Source organism: Zonotrichia albicollis, chromosome 9 (assembly GCF_047830755.1).
Source record: "Zonotrichia albicollis isolate bZonAlb1 chromosome 9, bZonAlb1.hap1, whole genome shotgun sequence".
In the NCBI taxonomy this organism is placed as follows: domain Eukaryota; kingdom Metazoa; phylum Chordata; class Aves; order Passeriformes; family Passerellidae; genus Zonotrichia; species Zonotrichia albicollis.
In genome coordinates, this window is record NC_133827.1 from 24,318,483 (window position 1) to 24,335,670 (window position 17,188).

General features: G+C 37.3%; 1 long non-coding RNA gene across 1 annotated transcript; it reads left to right on the plus strand.

Moving 5' to 3' along the window:
* Positions 1-10,177: 10,177 nt before the first annotated feature.
* LOC113459566 (uncharacterized) lies at positions 10,178-12,902 on the plus strand. The gene is made up of 3 exons (XR_003380921.2): positions 10,178-10,266; positions 12,433-12,487; positions 12,760-12,902. It is a non-coding gene; the product is annotated as an uncharacterized LOC113459566 (long non-coding RNA).
* The last annotated feature ends 4,286 nt before the right edge of the window (positions 12,903-17,188 follow it).

Genomic DNA, 17,188 nt, shown 5'->3' on the forward strand with positions numbered 1-17,188 from the left:
AATCCTGCAGAAGAATTGATTAGATTTCTGTGTGATCCTGCTGAGCTGCCTTCTGCTGTCCTGTTTTATACTTTTCTGAGGTTAGTGCATTTTTCAGCTGGATGTTGCCAGAATGTCACCCCTTCGTTTGCTGATGATGCCATGTCCTGCTTTGGCACACAAGACTCAGTCCTCAGAAATTCACTCACTTCTATGAGTGAGATGGCAAACAAAACAACAAAATCTACTTTAACTGCGAAAGGTCATGAAAGACTAATTAAAATGACCAGAAGGAGAGGGAAGTGTTGCAATCGTTTCATTCTCCTGGGTGAGCTCCTTTCAGTCTTAGAACTGTGCTGAAATTAATTTTCTCTCTTAGTTCTTTCAAACTTCTCAGAAATCACCTCTCCCCCTCCCACTTCTCTAAACTGAATGTATATTTAATAAGAAGACATGCAAAACCAAACTAATTTCCTGGTTTCTCCTACATATAAACATACAGTGCTAATTGAATTTTTTTTGTAAATCAATGTTCACAGAAAAATAAAGCATGTTTCCTTAGTTCAAAGCATGTCTGGGTTGGAGGGTTTTGAGCTCAAATCAAGAAACTTCTGTAGCATTATATAAACATGCAAAGAAAGTCAGTATAATTGATAGGTTTTTTTGGTTTTCTTTTCAACCTGGGGTTTTCTATAAAACTTGGAGATTGAAACTCACTTGGAAAAAGCCAAGAGAAAGCATTCAGTGAATTTGTGTGCAGCAACCCAGATGGGTTTGGCTGGCCTCTCATCCTGGGGAGCTGATCTGCCAGAGAGGTGCTTGTGCAGCAGAGAGGACAGGAGCAGGACTTAAAGCTCACAACTCATGTTTGAGTGCTCAAACTGATTTTCTCCCTGTCAGGGGGGTGTGCTGGTCACCCATATATTCCCTGGAGATGCTCTCCAAAATGAAAAGGTTCTTATTTCACTGCATTTAGGAGTGCTCTTGCTTTTGCTTAAGGTTGCTTAGCAATTCAACTCCTGTACTTTCTGTGACCACAAAAAATGAATTGTTTTTCCCCAGAATCTTGAGTTTGTGGATCTGAGTATGCATCATTCAATGCTTATGTCTTTAAGCTCATGTGCCCATTGTAAACTTAAAGAATGCATTCCATTACTAGAGATAAGTAATGAAACAAAATTTGGTTTCAATTCAAGTGGATCTGGTTTAATTAGTATGCTATTATGTCTTCCTCTTCAGCATTCTGAGGGTTAAAAATTAATAAAGTCCATCTCACAACAAAAAGGTTTCATGAAAAATGTGGAGTTTTGTTTACTACTGTATGTGAAACTAGATTCACAAAAATTTTGGTGCTGCCCACTATTCTTTTGCCAGTCCTTAAAGCTCCAAAGATATGCAGAGGAGTGTGATTTATGGCGCTCTTCTCTATCCTGTGTGTCTTTCTCCTCTGTTTCAAACACAGTCACAGAGGAGGAACACCACCTTATGGCCTTCAGAACCATAAAAATATGAATAGCCAGCTTTTGGTGGAGGGCTGGGGAGGGATGGAATCCCCAAAACACGTGGAATGCATTTCCCAAAATATTCATCCTAGGAGTAATTTCTAAGAATTTTGAGAAGGGTAAAAGAGTTTAATGCTCCCAAGATAGTTGCATGGGTGGCTTTCAAATTAAGCCTTTTTTTTTTCCATTTTGCTTCTATAACTGCAAAGAATTACTGTTGTAGTTGTCCATTCCAGCTCCTCTGTGAGCACTCCTGGTCTCTCCTGGTGCACAGCCAGCCTTGTCAGTGTAAACTAATGTTTTCTGCAGTGGCAGAAGTATGTAAAGAGACATGGGTGTTAGTAGGTTATTTAGACAGACAGACTGGCAAGGTTTTTTTAATCCATTAAAATGAGTTTAAGTTGAACCACACTTGCAGTCTTATTTGGAATTTCATTTGTGAGGCTTCAATATTTTAGGCTACTCTGCTAGACCAAATCTGTCCAAATCCTTCATGTACAGGGGAAGAGGAACCATGGCAAGAGTTGATCTAAATCTTACATCTCAGCTTTCAGTAGTTTATAAATGATCACTTATTTACAAATAGAATTTTTTGTATTTCCACTTATAATTAACTCTCTAAAATCGAATACCTACTTAAGAAATGATGTCTTGAAAAAAAGCTACCTTCAAGAGGGAAATACATTGTTTGAATGTCAGTTTTCTTGGATAAGCAAACATGAGAGAATGTTACACATGTCACCGTGCACAGCATGTAAGGAAAATGTGTTTGTAATATTTGATACAGGTTAATCTTTATGTCATAAAATGAAGTAATTTTGCCTCACTACTGAGATCTACAGTAATGTTTCCTCACTTATTGTGTTAGCAAGTACAGAATGACCTTATAAGAATAGAGATCCTTTGTACCAAAGTGTCAAATCACTAAGAGAGTTGCACTAGAATATATGGGGTAGACACTCAGGTTTGAAAACTGAATTTACCTTACTTTGGCTATCCTGTAGGTATAATATTTGATATACAGACTAATTTTTCTGTCTGTATCCTTGGTGGACTTTATAAAAGGTTTAAAATAAGAGGTTGGAGATAAAAATTAATTTTACTCTCTTTATACAACATACAGAAAATCCATTTTAACAAACACAAAAACTGAAGTCCTATCCTGGAATGTCGTTGTATAAATTACCTAATGCATCAATTACTTTTCTAATTTTTTTGTGGCTACTCATGATAAGTTTCAATTTTGAAGTGCTGTTATAGTATAATATTTCTTAAGAGAGACAGGAAGCTATTTTATGCTAAGGAATGGACTATAATTCCTGAGAGTGTGATGACATTGTCCCCTGAGAGCCTCAAGCTGAGGTGCAGCAGTTTGCTCCCTGCCTTGGCAGGCTGTCCAAGAGCAGGGGGTTGGATGGCCACTGGCTTGACCTGCACCCCCTGATCATAACTTCCAACTCTTGACAAACTTTGATTTACAGCCATGAATTAGGAGAAGGCAGAGAGCTGCTCCATTAAACTCCATTGTGTCTGGTTATGTGCTGTGCCCTCTGAAGAAGGCTGCTGGAAAAAGTGTTGGGAGTTCTGTCTCCATGCTGGTCATTTGTGGGGCTGTTTCAATAGAGTAGCATTGGAATGGAAAATTCATCCTGAAAAATGACTGAGCCATCTATTAATTCTGCCAGGACTGAAATGTATTGCTCTAAAACTAGAATCTCTAAAACTCATTAGCCCTTCAAGCTGTCAAGTACAACTAAAATCTAAATTTTTAAATGCTTTTTTCCCTGACACTAATTTTCTTTTGGGGATGAACTTATTTAATGCTCTTTGCAAGGCACTGAACTGAAACCAAAGTTTCTGGAGGGTTTCTCAGAGTTGCAGGTCCTGGCTAACAGCAGGATGATGCTCATTAGTATGACATTATTTTATTACTGGATAATTAGGCTGATAATGCAATTCAGATCTTGATCACTTTGATAACAGCAAAGAATGAAGCTGATAATTAGGAACTGTAATTTGTTAAGTGGATATTTGTTCAGAACCTAGATTGACTACCAAAAGAATTTCAAAAATTGTTTTCTACTTACACTCCCTTTTCATTTTGGTGATTCAAAACCACTAAATGGACATGGGACTGACCACCTAAATTTGAAAGAGTAAAATATGGTTGGCATACAGAGTCACTAAATTATTTATTACCTATTAAACTATCAATGACTAATTTTTATATTCTTAAGATAGTACTGATGGACTCTTTAACAAAATGGATCAAAGGATTTAATTCTGGGGAAAAAGAAATCACTAACACTATTCCATATAAATGATGTAAATATAAAGATGAAATTGAGATAAACTAATCACTCAATGCTTCAGCCTGTCAAGCTAATTCTATACCTTAAAATTGTTCTGCCCAGAACTTTTTCTTCTCTCTAATGAGAAATACTTCCTTTGAATCTCCTGTTTGAATGTATGGACATGTGAATTAGTCGATAGAAGATATTGTGATCTGCAAAAGTTCCAGGTTGGTTTATGTCTGGACGTCCAACCAAAGTCTGTGCTGGCCATTTTTCTGTGTGGATTTCCCTCTTCACTGACTTTTCCCAGTGCTCAAAATGCTGTGTTAGGATTTCATTTATTAATTGTTGAGAAAGGAATGGCACATACCTATAACACCTGGATTTCTTTCTGTTAGGGGAGGACCATAAGAATTCCTCCTGATGCTAATTTAAGAAATTGGTTCATTTGTTTAGATCATTTGCTGTTTATTCTCTGAATATTTAGCAGCAGAAAATTCCTGGCAGGAATTGTTACTGACACAGCAAATTTCAAACTGACACTAGAGAGCATTTGTGGGAAATTTGTCTCACAGCTGGAGTAGGAAGATTGAGTAGAAAATCATCACCTTAATACTCTGTGATCTGAATGGGTAAAGAAATCAGCATGTTTTGAATGTCTAAAAAAATTAGTGAAAAAAAGGCAGCAGAACAAGTGGCTTTTACCTGCAAGATGCCTTTTAAACAGCATGGAATTGCAAGTAATGAAATCATCTAACAAGAAAGTCCTAAAGAGATCTCTGTTCCTCTGAAATTTGGCACTAAAAAACCACAGGTGACAGTGGGGGCTTCGTTGTTGGATGATTATCTAGAAGTCAAAAGACATAAAATTTCAGTGCTAATGGACATGTAAGTGAGGCACAAAATTTATGCTCTTTAAGTACAAAATAGGTCACATGAATGCAGGTATATGAATTAGAGTTTATAGATTTGCATGTGCACTTTCTGTGTTTTATTCACCAAAGACATTGCTAAATCACAAGTGGAACAAAGCATGCAAGTGCCTTATTTCCATAAGACATAACGTTTGTTTTTCCTTTCTCTTCCCCCTTTAACAATTAGAAAATGCAAATAATAAAAGAAACAAAACAATTACCATGAGTTAATGGAATTACAGAAATGTTGGACCAGGATAATTAGAAATGTATTGGGTAGTTTCAATACATCTATGGTATAGAAGAACACCTTTCTGTTTGTTTTTCTCCTGCCTGAACATTATCATCTTTATGTCCTTCTGGTAGTATAAAGAAGGTCTCACCAGGTTTCACCTTGATTTTAAAAAGTTACAGAACCAAAGTGAAATAAAAGGACCTTAGTAAAGAGTTAATAAATCTTTCCTGTCTACTAGAAAGCAATACTTCAAGTATTGAAAGTGATGCTTTGGATGCACTTCCCCAGTGGTTTGGGATGATATTTCAGATAGTGGTGTGCTGAACTGGAGCTAATATCTTCAAAATTTTAGGTCTCATTGTAAACCAAATTGTACTGCCTAGGATGTGGGCTGTCCCACGGAGTTGGACACTCTTAAGTTCCTGACGGAGCAGAGTTTCTGTCAGATTGAGACCCAGCCTGAGCTGCTGAGGCCAGCTGAGTGCAGGATGTGTTATTTGCTGCTGCTCACACAGGACAGCTGGTCTGTAATTAGAAGTCCAAACCCAACTCCTCATTGTTCAACTGAAAAGAAGAAACAATTCTTGTTTGGCTTTCAGTCGTGCAGTGTGAGGTTTAATTCCTCTTCTGTCATTACCTGCAAATACAAGGGTTTTCAGGAATATGCTCTCTGACTTGGTGAGGCTGTCTGCTATAAATCTCCTTTCAGTGCAAACTACATCCAGTCATTATTAAGGCTGGTGGTGGCTGTGTTTACATTGGAAGTACAGAACCACATAAGTATTTCAAGAAAATATTGCCATACTACTTGTGCTTCCGTTTGCAAAACTTGATTTGTTTTCACTGGGCCCTAGATTTTTTCTCCAGATTTGCTGTACAGACACTGAAATGTATTAATCACAGGTTAGCTCTGGGGTACTAACCCCAACTTCACAAGGGGGTTGAAAGTGTGGAGTGAGAGACAGGATAATTTTCTTCTTGCTAATAGCTCTTAAGTAAAGCAGTTCTTAAAGCAACAGACTTTTGCTATTAAGTTTCTTAGTGTTTTACTCTCACCATTCTTAACAAAAGGCTGGCTCTTGGTTCTCTTAGTTAAACTGAGCTGGATGCTGGAGCAGTTTAAAGTTTTCTGCATGCTAACATTGAATGAAATGTGTTCATTTTCTTTGCAAAATGATGTGCTTTGCTCTATGTTCCAATCTGTCTTTCATCTGGTGTATTAGACGTACATTATCAGTGTTTAATGAATGCACCAAGATATTCCTCTTAAAAACAATAACTTTATAAATAATTCAAATGGTCAGAAATACGATTACTGTGGCTTGCCTTGTGCTTTCTCCCCTGACAAAGTGACACTAAGGGAATACATGGGTAGGGATTGCTACTTGTAATGACAGACAATGGATTTCACTTCCCCTACACAAGAAACTAAAGATTGTCAAAATATGAAAGAACAGCTCATATATTCTGATTTGCCAATAGACCTGTAAAACCAACATCAAGGACAAAAACCTGAAGAGAGCAACAGGCTTGAGCTGTTTCAACCCATGAACTCCTTCACAGTTCATGGGCTGCCCAGCATCCTGTTCTGGACACTGGCATGGCAATCACCCTGGAAGCGTGATTCAATTGCATATTGCAGATGACATATGTCTCTATCTTCAAGAATAATCTACCTTTATGCAAGATATTTTGTACCATTCCACCAAATCAGAAATCTGATGTCACATTGTCTGTCTTCAAATCTGTAAATGTTCTATTAACCAGGACACCTTACACTTGTAAAATACTTAAAAGAGCCTGCTGAGTGAGGACTGGCGTCTGACAAATACTGCTATCAGGGGTGGGCATACTAGAGTAATTTTTCTAAGGGAAGTAATATCTAGGCATAAAATAAATGTTCATCCTGTGTCATTGTTTAATGGCCAAAGTGGCACTAAAAAGCCCTATTGCCTGCAGGCTAATGGTCAAGTAGGAAAATGCAGAGTGCTGAAGGACAGGGCATGAGAAATTGGCAGTTGTGGAATGAGAGGGCTGAGTGAGAAGCAGAGCATTTCAGTGAGGATGCGAGAAATACATGTCATGACTTTCAAGAAAAATTAATCTAGCAAATAAGCTTAGAACTGCTGCCAAATCTAACATTGCTGATGGTTTTACAAGACACAAAAAAAGAGAGCAAAGCAAATTAATTTTTTTCTGACAATACTCAGAGTGTTATTATAATTTTTGGGACCTATTTATGTAGCTTTGTTTTTAAATTATGAGAACATTAAATCAATTCTTAATAGTTCTGGTGTTTCTAGGCTTTTTGTTAAAAGGAAGAAAACAATATATTCTTCCCCTTGAAATTTGTTCTTCTCCATATTTATACCTTACTACTTTGTAGTTAGGGTGTAAGAATGTTGCTTGGGACATACGTTAGATACTGAAATATTGCTGCTGCTGTTATGTAAGAAAAGAAAATATATGCATATATATGTGTATGTATAAAACATCTCATACACATTGCAGGTCAAAATATTATCCTTTTTCTTTTGTCTTCTGTGGATTGGAAAGATACTGTAAAGAGACTGGTGCTTCTAAGTCTACTTCAATGAGAGTCTCTCATTTTCTTAAAACTAAAGTATCTTCTGGGGAAAGGAAATGCAGCAGATCCTGATGTTTTACCTAGCAATGAATAATTCATATACAATGAATGGAAGCTAAAATACCTTCTTTACTAGTGAAAATACAAACAACACTTTCTCCTTTGAAAAAAGTGGGTAGCTAAAGAGTTTGGAAAACTATTTGAAACACTAAAATACTGTATAACAAATAACAGTTTTGTTTTGCAATTTGTTTTTATTTCGACTGTGCATGTTTGTTACATTTGTGAGGTTCACACAAGGTGGATAGAATAATACTGTAACTTTATCACAGATCAGCTTGATGTTTTTGTTTAAAAATAATCCCTTTGCTTGCCAAAACCTCTTGTTGATAGCAGTGTGTGAGGTGGGAGGGTAACACAGACTTCAGAGAAGTCAAAGGCCATTTATCTGCATCATATTGTTACTTATTCATGCTTTTTGAAAGTGCCCTTTCCTTACTTGCTGATTATGATATGAATCACATTATGAGACATTTGTACCCTCATGTCTCCCTACTAAACAAGCTTTTACAAGGGCAACTTAGGTGTGATTCCTGATGCCCTGTGTTGCTGGGAAATGAAGTAATTTCATGTCTTATGAATATTTGGTGTAGGATATGCTATGAAAAATATCCTTAAGAAATCTGCTGAAAATACTTATGAAGTATTTGAAGACCCATAACTCTATAACTGACTACCACAAATTATATTAAAAAAGGGGAATGAAAAAAGTAATACTTTTGCTGATGGAAGTTGGCAGATATATCACTCATTTTCTTAGTGAAATGGATTCAGTGGAATTAATGTTGGACATAAAACTTCCTTTGAGAGGCAAAACTGCTTAAATTGCAACCTTATAAATATGATAGGTCTTCCATAGGAATAGGAGTGAAGATTTCTAATGAAATACAGGCTTAACTGGAAAAGTGCTTTAAATGTGTGCAGGAGAGGGTCCATCCATTCCAAGAACCGGACCTGGCACTCCTGTGTGGTTCAAACCCCTGCTTGTGTGGGCAAACACATCTTGTGGGCAAACACAGCCTTTTCTGATGTTTTCTGTGAGCAGCACTGATTTTATCTGGGAAGATTGATTTTTTATTTTAGCTTCACCTGTTACAATTCCTTCTTTCAATTTAGAGTTAAATTTTCAGACTTTTAGCCAATGATGCAGCCATCCTGCAAAACACAGCACAGGCCCTTTTCCCATCAGCAGGGATCATTATTCTGCTCTTCTCCAGCCTAAATAACCATCTCCCTTATGGGGAGCAGCTGCTTCCATTTTATGGGTGTTTCTGACCAGGTACTGAGCTCTTGCCTTGCTATTAATATTATTACTTCATTTAATAGTGAACTACTTGGCCCAAGTGTCTTATTCTCCCTTTTGGTGTGGAATAACTTTATCTGCTTGGAAATGGGTGTTCTTAGGAGGGCAGGTGTGCTTCACACAGATCATGCAATGATGGGCTGGGGTAGAAATGGGATCTTTGTTAAAATAATTGCTCCCAGGAAGATGCCAGTAGGCACAGAGAATTCAGAGAATTGTGTGCATCAAGGCTGGATTGCTAGCATTTACATGAGAATTTGGACACTTTTTCTTTTTTCCAAAGCTTTCTTTTTTTTCTAAGATAATTTTGTATTGCGCTTTTCAATCAAATATATTTCTTATAGGCATTGATAGATGTGACAAAATTGTCTTCCTCTAAGGGACTTTTTGAGTTTGATAAATTCTTTTTTTTTTCTATTTTTCTTTTATTTTTAAAAGTTGTGGGAGGCAAGAACTTAATCAACCATACAGTAATTTTTATGTAGGTAATTTACATTGCAGTGGCTGCACCTGAGCAACAGGTGGGGTCAGGGTTTCAGAGTTTACACAGATGGTGTCAGGTGTGGTTCAAAGCTTAAATCTGTGATTGATTTTTTTATTTGTAGCCTGGACTAAATATTTGTCAAGTGTCTATACCAATCTTCTTTAAAGTCAAATTGATTCTCTTAACCAGCCACTGTTTTGTTTAAAAACACCAAACCAGACATCCTCATGCATCCTTGGATGTTTAAAACTGTAAAGTGTCCTTAGCACCTTAGCTGAAGTACATTTCCTTTAGTCTTTTTTCATAGTTCATCAGGTGACTTTGAGTGCCTGGCAAGATAAAGAGGTGCCTCTCAAGATAAAGATACCCTCTGGAAAATGAAGGTATCCAAGTGCACCCACTTGGTTTGGGAGCTAGCAGGAAGCTCAGATTTGGGAAATCAGTCAGTACCTCACTCAGAAATCAGCATGGATATGGCAACAACAAGGAAGAATTTGCAACACCAGAGAATTTGCTATTCCTTTCTTCCTTTTTTAAACATAAAAGTAACTTTGTCCCTGCTCCTCAAGGACATGCTCATTATTATTCTGTGTAGGGTCAGGACAGAAGGAGGGAGGTTATGCTGAGCTTAACAATGGGCCTGAAGAACTTAACCAAATCAGACCAAGGATAAAGGAATCGATAGTAAGAGACAAATAAAATAAGCTGTGCTGCCTTCTGAATATCACATTAGTGTCACACGTTTTCTTTTCTGTTTTGTGAAAGAAAAGCTCTGAGCTCATATAAATGTCTGTTTGTTTTTCAGGTGTGGTGGTGCTCAAGAGCTCTCTCTCCTTAATGACAGAAAATTGAAGGCAGACAGAGATGGATGGGGGAAAAAAGCAGAACACAAAAATAAGTGGGATAAAGTAAGGACCCAGAGTTTGGTATTAGCTGTGAGGAAGTAAAAAGGGGATCGCCAGAAGGAAAAGATACCCCCTCCCTCTTTTTCCAATAAAAGAAAGAATGCCAGCAGTGATGACATGAAACCCTAGTGGCCTATGCATTCCAGTAGTTTCAGGGTAGGATAATCTACCCCAATTTAGGTATCCAAAGAGCATATTTTTGTATTTGATAATGTATATTTTATAATAAAAGGAAACAACTAGGTGCTGTGAAGAAATAATTGACGCTATTGCAAAGATAGAAACTGGGAGAGTGAGTAAGCCCTAGAGCATCAGTAATATTGTGATATCATGGCCTAAATGTAAGCCTAGGCACAGCATCCTATTTAGTTAGGATTTTTGTATATCCCTATTTTTAGTGCTTTCTCGTTTTCTGTGTTTTGGAAACTGAAAGGCTTGTGGCTGCCTTCTGTTTGTTACTCTGATGATTTTATCAGTGAAAATGCAACTCCCTTTTTTGGCTTTTTAATTCACTCATCTAGATCTGCATGCAGTGGTTCACAGTCAGCATACGAAATTTCAGTTGAAAACAAACCATGCTGAGTTGCTAATGTTTTCATTGAATTGTCAAACTTGGTGAGTTCTTTGTTGTATCACCAAGTAGCATTCTGAGAAAATTTATAGACATGTTGGTTTAAAATTTCCAGAGAAAAAGGATAAAAATGTCTATTTTTTGCCTTTATTGACATATAAAAAACTTTCCTTATACGTAAAGATCATATTTTGTAATAGCAAGTCTAGATTCCAGGAACATCAAAAATTTCTGGGTAAACATGTAAAAGGATAGTGAGATTCTTTACTCCCCTAGTTCAGAAGTTTAGTTCTCTCTCCTGGGCAGCCACTTTTAATTGCAGAGCTGCCCATTTGTTGTTGCTCACACTGAATCCTGCATAAGGCCAGGATTTCTGATTATTTCTATTTCATAGAAATAATTTTGACACTGAGAGACATCATTGGATTTGCTGTGAGAGGGTAAAAATAAGTAGTAAGGAAACAAATAATATACAAAAGATTAAAATGGGCCAGAACCCCAAAATGCTCATGCCTAATAAAAAAGAGATGAGATTACTGAAGAAAACAGAATAATCTGGCTTCATGTGGAAGGTTACTGTGCCAGCTGTGTGGTGCAGAAAAGACTGAATTGAGAGCTGGCTGCCAGAGAAGCAGAACGAAGTGAGAGGAAATTTCCTGCCTATACAGCTGCAAACATCTGAGAGGGAGGAGTGGAGAGCCACCCACTTATCTAGAAATGCCTTTCAAGAGTCCTTTTGAGAACATTTACCTGAACAACAGCAAGTAATCCCTAATTGAACTGCCAGAGGCTGTTTCTTGACAATGCAAAGCATTTTGCTTTTATCCTCCCCCTTTTCTGGTACTGATTGATAGGTTGATTCTGCAGTTGCCACTTTAATAGAAATCATCACAATTCTATCAAGTACAGTTTGGCGAGGGTTTTCATTCTCTCTCTTTTCAGTAACTTTATGAAGATCAAACCAAACCAATTGGCTTAAAAACACTCAAACTATTTAGAAACAAATCCTTGCGTACATCGTTTTGATTTATGTAAGTAGTAAAAAAATTCAAAAGATAATAAATCTTAAAACAAAAATTAAGTTTTAGTGTGAAGTAAAATCATCCATATACTGATATTCATTGAAGAATTACTTTGGCTTAACTACCTATCAGGGGTCTAGTTGTATATGTATATATCATTTAATGAATTTCTTGCTATCTCCCATTTTCTATTTGAAAAAATTGCTGCTATGTTTTAGTTGCTGCTGTGGCTGAACCCATGCGATTTTAAGGACAATATTTCTTCTTCATGCCTGGGACTTGAGTATTGTTGTCATTAAAACTGCAAGCTGGGAAAAGAAAATCTGTTCATGAAACAAGAGCCATCCATCTACATGCCACACACTCGGAGTCTGGATCAGTTTGCACAGCCTGTTCTCACTGAGCCCAGCCTTGTTCACATGTGCTGCATTTAGTATCAGCTGATGCATTATATCTAAATATGTTGTACTTTTCAATTCTTTGTCAGACACCTACAAGTTTGCTTTAGTAATTTTAATTTTATTACAAGAGTACTGTGTCTGGACCTTTTGTTGACTTTGTTCATTGCTTTCACAGCAAGACTCTTCATGGAAATCATTAAAGACTCAATGAATCTTACAGATACCATAATGTGAGTATGTTCTCATCTTTCTTCCCAAAGGTGGTGGCCCCTGCTGAGTATGTAAACAGAAATGCAACCAAGTGTTGGCTGCAAGAAATGATGAAATAAATTGTTTAAACAGCACCAGGAGTTTGGGTGAACCAGACTCTTTTCTGGCACTGATATCTTTTGTGGGCTCTGTAAAAGGAAAACCCTACAGCATTTAGAACAAGGAATCTCTTCAGCCTTTCCCTTTTAATAACTAATTTTTTTTTTTAATTCTTTCTCTATGTGCCCTTGAGGACACAGAACAGGTAGTGACATGGTCACGTATATGGCACTGAGGAATCCCCTCCATTATGTTCAGTTCAGTCAGTCAACGTGTGACAAAAATATATAACTGTGGCTGCAAATGCTGGAATTCTGCTACGCTGATGCCTGTTCTTATCTGTGAGTACTGGAGGAGGAGTTACATTTCATCTCTTGTCCATGAAACTGGTAGGGGAATAGAAATGAGAAAAATTCAGCAGCTTGTCCACAAAAAGACAGTCCCGGGTAAAACCTGTGATAGATTTAAAGCTCTTAATGTCCTTCACCCCAGCACTGCTTTTGGTGGATTTGCTGTTCCCAGGGAGATCTGTGTGGCCATTTCTCTCTATCTTTTGAAAAACCTTTCTCTGAAAAACTGAGGTTTTATCCAGCAAGGTATTTATTGCAGGTAAAAACAACACAAAACAACCCCAAAGCCTACATTATTTTATGTATCTACTTTTAATTTTTTAAAGAAATCCACTAAATATCTCACCTGGTTTTCTTCAAAATGCTGATCTACTGCTCCCCTAGAAAGGGGAAGTTGTTGGTGTTTTAGGCCACCTCTCTCTTCAATTTGATTGGTGATTTCTGCTTTATTTATGAATCACACTCACTCCCCATCCCTGTGTAAGATGGGATCAATCTCATCCCAAAATTTGACACAATCCTGGCAATGATTGAGGTGATTAGTACTAGCCATCAGTTTTACCCTTCAGAATAAAATGTGGCAAGTGAATAAAGCCTGATGGCATGGCTGTGCAAAATTTCATTTAACAGCTCATTGCAGGCAGGCCAAGTTGGATTGCCAAATATATCAAATCACTTTTATAGATCTAAGCTGTCTACCTCCTGATTTTCTTAATCGTAAATAGTATAACAGATATTGCTATGGTTTTCCCATGCATTGTAAAAGGAAAGTGTTTCAAATAAGGAGCAGAGCAAGCTGATTTGTTTGGTTAAGTTTACAGGTATAGGTTGTATGTACTCCAGATGTTTGCACACATTCCCAGAGTCGTAGGGCCCTTTGTTTCTCCTGAATCCATGCTGAATACTCCAAACACATCCAGTCAGTAGGCAGCTGTTGTCGGTGAGTTACTAAAAGGGCTCGGCTGTTATATTTATGCACTTTTCATCCAAGAATGAATAGGTTTTGCTGTGTTGTTTCCAATTCCAGATACAAGGAAATATGCCAGAGTACAAGCTGCTTGCTCTGTTTACAGGTATCTGTTTGGTTCTGATTTTGAGTACATGGCATGACAAAATGTGTCTATTCTTCTCTTCCTGGCACTGAAGCTTTACCTGGATTTTTACCATAAACCAAATCCCTGTATCTGTAATAATACATAGGTATTTCTGCCTTGCCTTTTGATCTCTGCACACTTCACGCACATGTTCTGGGAGGAAAGGAGTTGCTAATATCCCTGTCTGAAAGATGAGGAGACAAAGCAGAGAGAAGGAAAATGATTCTCTAAGATCCCACACAAAGCTTATGGTGAATTTGGGATAGAACAGAAGTCTGTTGGGAATTCACTTTGGCTTTGGAAACTTGAGCTCAGATAATTTATCACCACAAAGTGATAGTTAACTGTAGATTTCCAGGAGTCTCCTTTCCACCTAGTTCTTATGAAAGAGATTCTGAATAACCATTCTGAATAACCATGTCACTTGATGCTGGAAAACGCCCAATTCTACTTTTCTAGACCCCATGAAGCCTGGATGAAATGTTCATATTTGGTTGAGTATCATTTGCTGAATTGACCTTCGTTGCTTGGTAGCAGCATGATTTGTCAGCTGTATTAGATAGTCATACTTTGTGTGAGTTTAGTAGAAATGTGTTAGAAATGTTAAATCTCACTATGGGAATGGAAATTAGTGTGGGAAGGTTCACATGGGGGTCAGGACAATTGTCACTTAATGCTTAACTAAGCCAAATTAGCTTCTAACACTGTGTAGAACATTTAAACAGTCATAAGATTATTCAATATTCAGCAAACTAAAGCCTCTTCAGGACTAGGATGTCAAACCTAGAATGCATTTGTGTGTCCAAAAAGAAAAATTAAAATCAACAAAAACCAGGGAACTAGAAATTAGAGTTCAAATTAATTTTGGCATTATTTGAGTAGTTCACTGCAAAGGAATTTCTGCTATTACGGCAACAATGTATTCCTGTGTTCCTGAACAATTACTGCTATTCAATAACTAAATTCAAATTTTCAATACCTTAAAAAAATTATCTTTTTTTCAAATTCTTGGTGTTCGAGTGGGTAGAATATCTCATACATAAATAAAATGCATATCAGAAGAGTTTAATTCTGCCAGTAAATGCTGCTCAAAACGAGAAATAAAGGATAACTTTTCACACTTATTGGTACTTAGAGGTCTAAACCTGAACTTTAATTTACATAAGTGACACTCTTTTACAAATGGTAAATATAAGCAGAATCAGTCTTATAGCTTTTTTTTCCCCATAGAAATGAAGACTTATGACATTATGTTGTTTGTGAAGGAATATTTTTGTCTTTTTTTAAGAAGTATTGCCCCTTTAGCTGAACCCAGACAATCAGGATGTAGGGCAACAAATGTTGTGGAATGAAAACATTTGGTATAGAAGAATATCTCCACTGTATTCTGTTTAGGAAAAAGTGAGAGTATGTGTTCAGTCCTTATTAAACTTGATATAAGCTTTGCTGATGTCTAAACAAATGGGAAAATCTCTTTGGAGCTTTTACTCATTGGTTGCACATCCTTGGTAAATTCAGTCAACCTTCACCTGTTCTGCCTCTTATAAAGCTTTTTATTTCTCTTTGGATGTTAGCTGAGCACAAATATTCCATGCTCCTCTTAAATTGTAGGCAGACCTGTTGGTGGCTGTGTGCATCTCACCCTGGCATTGTGCTTTCAGAGGAGGAAAAATAGCAAGAAATGGTAAGAAAGGACATTCAGTTCTCTGCACAATAATCAATAGAGACACCTTGGATATGAAACAAGTGTTAAATAAGAGCTAACATAGGCCTTGTTTTTATAAAGAACCTTTGGTCTGCAATGTCAATTGAATACCAGCTCCTGGATGAATACTGAAAAGCACTGAGACTGATCTGAACTATAAACAAGACATTCTGAATGCTGGTTCAATTTTTATCACTTGTGCAAAGGGAGTTATGGGTTTGTGGTCATTAGGAACCAAGGTATTATTTTTTCACATTTAAAATATGATTGAACATTGTGGGATGCATGGTTGATTCAGTTCTTACTGGGTTTACATTATCTTAGAAGGGGCTGGAAAGAACTACAGGAAGGTGTGAATGAGGAGGGAGGAATTCTTATTTTAGCAGTCATTCATCTATCAGACAGCAGCAAACAATGCATTACCATAAGTATCCATTGAATGACAGCATTTGTATCATTGGAAATTTTGGATCATTTTTATTTAAAAATAAGCAAAACAAAGTAAGAAAGTATTCTATTTCTTAAATTGTTTTGGTGCATCTTCTTGAATAAATATTTATTATTTTGAAGTTAGATCAGCATTGTGGGATTTTCTGTAGTACTTCCTGCTATATGTCTTGCAAATCATTCCTAGCACAAATTATTCCTGTGTGTAACCACCAAAAGACCCCTCTCAGAGAGAGAGATGCCCTCATATTATTTTTTACTCTACTTAGTATTTCAGAAACCCTAACCCTTCAAACAGAAGGGCATCCCTCAAATACAACTTCACAAAGGGCTTATGGGATTATTTTCCTGCTCCATTACAATTGTCTGCAGCCATGTAGAAAATGTCACTTGAAGTGTAAAAGCAGGAAATATTGTCTTGATGCATTGGGCACACTCTCAAAGCCAGTCCTCCTTAAAACTTCAGTAATCTGACTGAAGAGTTTAGAATTGATTTTCTCTCTTTTTCTTCTCTCCAACCTTAATTTGCAGTGTTGTGGAGTGCATTCATGTTCCTCTAAATGGCACGGCAGTCTTGGGCTCCATGCTTTTGTCTCAGATAGTTGCCAGTAAAACAGGTACCTGCTTTGTTAAGGGCTCTGCTGAGCTAATCCCTGAATTGATCAGTGGGAGACAAAATGTGGAGGCCCAGGAGGGGAAGACTGAAGATGTAGAATGTAGAAAGCAAGATGTCCATAGAGACAAGAGGAAAATGTTTCCAGCTGTTTCCATTGCTAAAGGGAGGATAATCTGTGATGGATGACCTTAGAAACAATGCTGAGACACCAAAAATTGGGTCTTGCTTTCAGAGCCCTCACACCTGTGGGTGGCAAGGGAGGGTGGAGGTGGCTCCTTGTTCTCTGCTGTGTACCAGAGGTCAATTTGGCAGTGATAAGGCTGGCAGCACTGATTTATTGCAGAACAGAAAACAATGCATTACCACCAGTATCTATTGAAAGACAGCATTTATATAATTGGAAAATTTGC